Source organism: Thamnophis elegans, chromosome 12 (assembly GCF_009769535.1).
Source record: "Thamnophis elegans isolate rThaEle1 chromosome 12, rThaEle1.pri, whole genome shotgun sequence".
Lineage (NCBI taxonomy): Eukaryota > Metazoa > Chordata > Lepidosauria > Squamata > Colubridae > Thamnophis > Thamnophis elegans.
In genome coordinates, this window is record NC_045552.1 from 35,926,288 (window position 1) to 35,933,737 (window position 7,450).

Here is a 7,450-nt window from a genome sequence, read left to right on the forward strand (position 1 = left end):
ACAATAATAATAATGAAATGACAACCTTAATTAGTAAAAATAAACTGGATATAAATTGTAATTTGGGACTTAATAATTTTTTTGTTTAGAGCTTGCTACAAAGATATAATCTCTTTTGGGCCTGAGGAATGGAATGGAATGGAATGGAAATGGAATGGAAAAGTTTATTTATAGGCCGCCCTTTTCCCTGGGGGGGACTCAGGGCGGCTTACAACTCATAGGGAAAGGGGATACAAACAATGACACATAAGCACAATACATAATTAAAAAGAACACAACATTCATACCATTCGGGTGGGGATGGATTACAATCTTTAGCCCCAGGCCTGACGGGATAGCCAGATTTTAAGGGCTGTGCGGAAGGTCTGGAGGGTGGTGAGGGTACGAATCTCCACGGGGAGATCGTTCCAAAGGATCGGAGCTACTACCGAGAAGGCTCTCCTCCGCGTGGTTGCCAGTCGACACTGACTGGCAGATGGGATCCGAAGGAGGCCTAATCTATGTGATCTAATTGGTCGCGAGGAGGTAATTGGCAGGAGGCGGTCTCTCAAGTATCCAGATCCACTACCATGAAGGGCTTTATGGGTGGCAAGTAGTACCTTGAAGCGCACCCGGAGATCGACAGGTAGCCAGCGCAGCTCGCGGAGGATAGGTGTTATGTGGGTGAACCGAGGTGCACCCACAATCGCTCACGCGGCCGCATTCTGGACTAGCTGAAGTTGCCGGATGCTCTTCAAGGGCAGCCCCATGTAGAGCACGTTGCAGTATTCCAGCCTAGAGGTCACAAGGGCACGAGTGACTGTTGTGAGGGCCTCCCGGTTCAGGTAGGGTCGCAACTGGCGCACCAGGAGAGGAGAGATGATACAAATAGTAAATAATTATTAGTTAACTACAGTAATAACAAGGAAATGTTAATGTATAATGCTTAATGATATATACATGTGATTTGTACCAGTAAAAGCAAATTGGACATAAGCTTTAATCTGTGAGATGCCGGGGGGGGGGGGGGAGGGAAGGGAATGCTTAGATATCCTACTAACTGACTTTGTTTTAGACTATGTTATAAAGGTGTAAAGTCATGGGAGATTTATTGAGATTGTGAATGTACGCCAGTATGTGGTTGTGTCTTTAAATACAAATGATTTTAGATAAAAGCACGTTTAAGTAATTGTAATCAAATGAGAATTGTGGTATGGTAATAGTAAATTAGATTAATTCTAAAATGTACAACTCAATTTGAATGAAGTATATGTAATGATTGTGGAAGAAAAGCAAGAAATGTATCTGTAACCAATCGAAACGCTTTCTACAAGATGTAATGAGAGATGATTCTTTTTTTGTGTGTTTTTGTTTAATTAAAACAATAAAAATTTTCAAAAAAGAAAAAAGAAAAATCTGCAGAAACTTTGTGACCATGGCAATTAGCACTGGAATATAAAATCGGGGTGTCTTGAAGTGTTTGCTGTCTAGGTGTTATTATTTTGGAGTCTACAAAATATAAAGCACATCTTGTTAGTGAGCTATCCACCCCAGTATCATTTACAATATCATAAATAAAAACATATTTACTTACCATTGCTGGGAGATAATGAAGCATCACTCGCTGTTTCACATACTGTCCCGTAAGTACTCTGCACCTCAGCATTAAAATTAAAACACACCATGCTGCAGCCGTGCAAAACGGGTCTGAATAAAAAATTTTCTTAATCATAACCCTTGCAACAGGGTTTGTTGCATTCTTGCGGCTGGGGTCTTATGTCAGAGCATGCGATGCTGGCTTTTGTTGTTGTTTTAAAAACATCTTTGGAATCAGAGGTTGCCACCTTCAAGAGACTGCTGGAATTAAAGGCTACCTGCAAAAAGTTCCCAGTTCTTGAAATGACAAGTCCTTGAGCCTTCCGCATGCCCAGAATTAGAGGGGGTATGACATCCCTGGGCATGTCCCAGGCATGCCTAAACAAGGCTTAACCCCTACATATCACCTGATGACTTGCATCTTGTGAACATTTTAAATTCTGTTAATATTCCTTGTCTTTTCCTGTAGGTGGGCTTCAATTGGTTACATGAGGATTTAAAGGGGAAATTGGCAAAATATGTTTCTTTAGATTTTACAAAGGTAAAAACCACATGCAGGGTTTAAAAGGGACTGTGTTTTTTCCCCTGCCTTTGAGGAAAATGTTTTTAAAATCTCCTAGAAATGAATATCTTTTAGAAAAAAGCACCAAGGACACTACAAAGTTGGAGGTCCCAGCCCACATAGGCAGTCCACTCCCACTCACATCTTTGTCTGTCTCATCTGAAACTGAGAACATGAGAAGTCTTTTGATATGGTCCTGCACAAGGTCCTTCCTCCTGCAGTTCCTCAGTTTTAACCCATAATATCTGTTGATCTGAAGGTTGGAAAAAGAGTCCATGAGTCCTAGACAGCTCCACTCATCGGAAAAGGAAACAGAGGACAAAGGAGGATCAGGAATGGGCCACGTTTGGTCAAGCACAGTGTTGAATACTAGCGCGGGAAATACAAGCGCGGGAATAAAGGACTCCCCTTCTGATTGGTTCCCGGGCGGAGCCGGTTCAATCCTCGCCCCGATTGGTCGAGCTACTCGACGCCCTATTGGCTCCTCGTTCAAACCCGGGGGTATAAATGTTTGGCGCGAACCACGCCACGTTGAATCGTAGTCACTCTGTTCGCAATAAAGGTTGCTGTTGCATACCCGCTTGTCGCGTCCCTTCCCTTCGCTCCAAGATGCAAAACTGGCGACGAGGATGGGATTCCGATTCCCGCGACCACGGAGTAGGACGAGCCAGCTGCCACCACGTCTGAATCAGCACGAACGCTATCTCAGGCTGAGAACTCCGGCAGCGAACGCAAAAAATTTCTCCGCCCTCTTCCTCCCCCTCTCTGGCTCCACACCACGATGGCATCAGCGCTTCCTCCTTTCGCGCCATTCGGATCCGCCGGAGAATCATGGGACGGCTTCATGGAGCGTTTCGAGTGCTACTTAATCGCATCGAGGAACCAGACACAGACCGACGAGGAGAAATGCAGTTTCTTCTTGTCTTGCTGTGAGCCTTCCATGTTCGCCTCTGCGAGAGCCCTGGCCGCCCCGAGGCCAGCCTACAAACTCGGGTGGGACGAGCTGATGTCCAGGCTGAGGAACCACTACGCTCCCTCACCCTCTCTGATCGCACGCCGCTTCACCTTCCGCCGCCGAGTGCAGAAGCCCAACGAATCCATCAGCCAGTTTCTAGAGGCTTTGCGCACCGTGGCCGCCCAGTGCGATTTTGCAGACCTGGAGGAGAACCTCGTAGAACAGTTTGTATGCGGGGTCCGCGACGCACATTTGCGCAGCCGCATGCTCCGGAACCACAAAATCACCTTGGTGCAAGCCGTGGAGACCGCACGGGCAGCGGAGCTCTCCGAACAATCCACGGCCGACATCGAACGCCTCCAGCTGAAAACCCCCGCGCAAATCGCCGCGGGGCCTTCCACCCAGACGAACCTCGTCGACGACCTCTCTCCTGCTGAAGACGAGGAGGAGGAAACCGTCGGACAAATGAGGACGCAGCCGAAGCGGAGGCCACACCAGCAACCACCGACGCCAGCTCAGCCAGCCTCAAACGCACTTTGCCGCGGATGCGGCGGCCGCCACAGCCGCACATCCTGCCCGTTCCGTTCTGCCATCTGCCGCCGCTGCCGAGGAGAAGGACACCTCGCCAGGGTCTGCCGGGCTCTCGTGCCAGCCCCATCGTTCATGCAGCCCAGCGACCAGCGCCAGGCACCGCAACGCCGCCAACAGCCACGTCCTGCGAGGCGAGCTGAGGACTGCCACTCAACCTACCAGCCCTCCAGCGCCGACTGCGTGGTCTACCAGGCTTCCCACGTTCCCGCCGGCGATCGCAAAATCAGCACCGCCGTCCGTCTCGAAGGTCAGCTTTGTCGAATGGAGGTGGACTCCGGGTCTTCCCGTTCTCTCCTATCTTGGGCCCTGTTTTCCCGCCTTTGTCCCGGGGTTCCCCAGAGCAAATTGCGCCCCGTCGGGGTCTCCCTCCTAGACTACCAGGGAAAGGGGATTCCCACGGCAGGAATATTCCACATCCGAGTGGAATACGGAGACTTTAAGGGGAAACTCCCAGTTCTAATCGTCAGGAACGATCTGCCCGCTCTCCTTGGGTTGGATTGGTTTCCCGCTTTGGGCCTCACCATAGAGGGGGTGCACAGGGTAGTTCCCCTCACCGTAGATAGCGTTCTAGACGAGTTCGCAGATGTGTTCGATGGGAAATTGGGCTGTTACAAGGGCACCCCCATTTCCCTCTGCCTCGATCCCCAGGTCGCTCCCATTAGGCTGAAGGCGCGCAGGGTCCCCTTCGCATTGAGAGCAAAGGTAGACGCCGAACTTGATAAGCTTACAGAGCAGGGGGTAATCGAGCCCGTAGATCACGCCCGTTGGGAAACCCCCATAGTCCTCCCGGTCAAACCCGATGGATCGGTGAGAATATGTGCCGACTATAAGTCGACCATCAATTTGGCCCTGCAGGCAAATCCATATCCGGTCCCCGTAGTGCAACACCTACTCCACTCCTTAGGGCAAGGCCGCATTTTCGCCAAGCTAGATATGGCACAGGCCTACCAGCAGCTTCCCGTAGACGACGATGCGGCTACAGCCCAGACCATCGTCACCCACCGCGGGGCCTTCCGTTGCCGCCGCCTCCAATTCGGCGTTTCGGTTGCCCCGGGGATTTTTCAGAGCCTCATGGAGCGGTTGCTCCACGGGCTCCCAGGCGTCGTTCCCTACTTCGACGACGTCCTGGTCGCAGCCCCCTGCCACTCGGAACTCCTAAAAATACTGCGGGAGGTCCTCACACGTTTTAGGGAGGCAGGACTGAAACTAAAGCGCAGCAAATGCGAAATTGCTGTTCCCAAAGTAGAATTCTTGGGTTTCCTCATTGATGCCCAAGGCATCCACCCCACTCCTTCCAAAGTTGCCGCCATCAAAAACGCACCTGCACCCACCTCTAGGGCGGAATTGCAGGCATTCCTGGGGCTTTTAAATTTCTACGCCCCGTTTATTCCCCACAAGGCGTCGCTAGCCGAGCCGCTACACCGACTGCTTGACCGGTCAGCGGCCTGGAAATGGGGTAGCCGTGAAGCGCACGCGTTCGCGGCTATAAAAGATACTTTGACCTCGTCGGCAGTCCTAATTCAATATAGCGACAGGATACCCCTAGTTCTGACTTGCGACGCCTCCCCCTATGGCATAGGGGCGGTCCTGAGCCATGCCCTCCCGAACGGCTCAGAGGCCCCCATAGCATTCTATTCCCGGACACTCTCCTCCACGGAGCGGAACTACAGCCAAATCGATAAAGAAGCCCTGGCTGCAGTGTCCGGCATTAAGCGGTTCCATGACTACCTCTATGGTAGGAATTTCACCCTTGTCACGGATCACAAGCCACTCCTGGGGCTACTGGCAGGCGACAAGCCAACCCCCCCCATTTTGTCTCCCCGCATGACACGCTGGACGGAGTTCCTAGCAGCGTATTCGTATACGCTGTTATACCGTCCGGGTAAGCAGCTAGGGCACGCAGACGCCCTGAGCCGTTGCCCCTTGCCAGAGACGGACACAGCCCACGTGCCCGCTCTCTCTATTTTGTCCATCACCGAATCCGACCTCCCCGTCTCTGCCGCGGACGTCGCAGCTTGCACAAAGGCCGACCCCGTCCTATCCCAAGTAGCTTCATGGGTCTTGAGGGGTTGGCCCACGGAAAAGGTAGCGGAAGGATTCCGACCATTTAAAGCACGACAAGCAGAACTCGCCCTACACGGGGGCTGTCTTGTCTGGGGGGACAGGGTAGTGATCCCCACAGCCCTGCGGGCACGAGTCCTGCCCGCACTCCACAAAAACCACCCAGGCATAGCTCGAATGAAAGCCTTAGCCCGTAGCTATGTGTGGTGGCCCTTGCTAGATTCGGAAATTGCAGACTACGTAGGCCGCTGCAGGATCTGCCAAAACTCTAGGCCGAATCCCCCCACAGCCGCCCCCCGGGAGTGGGAAATTCCTAGAGGCCCATGGTCCCGTTTACACATTGACTTCGCCGGCCCCTTCCACGGCCGAAACTTCATGATAGTAGTCGATGCTTACTCCAAGTGGGTGGAGCTGGTAATCATGACCTCCACCACAGCAGAGAGTACAGTGAGGGCCCTTCGTAAGATGTTCGCCACCCATGGGTTACCGGATGTGATAGTCTCAGATAATGGGCCCCAGTTCACCGCCACCACGTTCCAAGAATTCCTGGCCAAACAAGGAATCAGACACGCAGCCACAGCCCCTTATCACCCAGCTAGTAACGGCCGTGCGGAGCGCGCAGTTCGCTCAGCCAAAGAAGCCTTGGGCCGCATGGACCAGGGCGACTGGCAAGAAAGAGTGGCAGCTTACCTCTTGAGCCAACACTCCATACCCTGCCCAACGACTAATAAAAGTCCCGCGGAGCTCTTGATGGGTAGGAGATTGCGAACCTCCCTAGACAGGCTCCATCCACTTTACGCAGGGGATCTGCCGAGCAACCTGGGGGCCCTCCCTTCCCACGCGTTTAAGTTAGGGGATCCTGTATGGGCCCGCTCCTTTTCTGGGGATCCACGGTGGGTTCCCGCAACCATCACTGCTCTGACCGGCCCCTGTTCCTTCAGGGTCGGTCTGGCCGACGGAACACAATGGAGGCGCCAAGTGGACCAATTAAGGCGACGCCTCCCCACGGAAACAGACGGCCCGAGCCTCTCAGACACCCACTCTCAACACGAGCCACCCTCGATGACCTCCCCCCCAACGGACCGCCTCCACCCGGGGAACGGGGGACCAGCCGATACGAGCTTTCCGGACAGACGCGCCTCACCCGGCTACTCCTTTCCTCGAAGCCCTTATCGAGACCCTGAACCTACACCCCAACCAGACTGCGCGGGGCCGCTGTCGGACACTCCTGTTGCCACGGAGACGCCACCCCGGACAAATGGACATTGGGCACAGGCCCCGGGGCCAGCGCCATCTCACGAGGCCGCGTCGCAGATTCACCGCCCCGCCACAGACACACCTCCGCCGGCGGCCCCTTCCCCGACGACAACCGCCGGGGAGCTACGAAGGTCCGGACGAGAACGTCGCCGTCCCACCTACTTACAAGACTATGTTTGCCCTCCTAAGGGAACCTTTTGACTAGGGGGGGGAGGGGTGTTGAATACTAGCGCGGGAAATACAAGCGCGGGAATAAAGGACTCCCCTTCTGATTGGTTCCCGGGCGGAGCCGGTTCAATCCTCGCCCCGATTGGTCGAGCTACTCGACGCCCTATTGGCTCCTCGTTCAAACCCGGGGGTATAAATGTTTGGCGCGAACCACGCCACGTTGAATCGTAGTCACTCTGTTCGCAATAAAGGTTGCTGTTGCATACCCGCTTGTCGCGTCC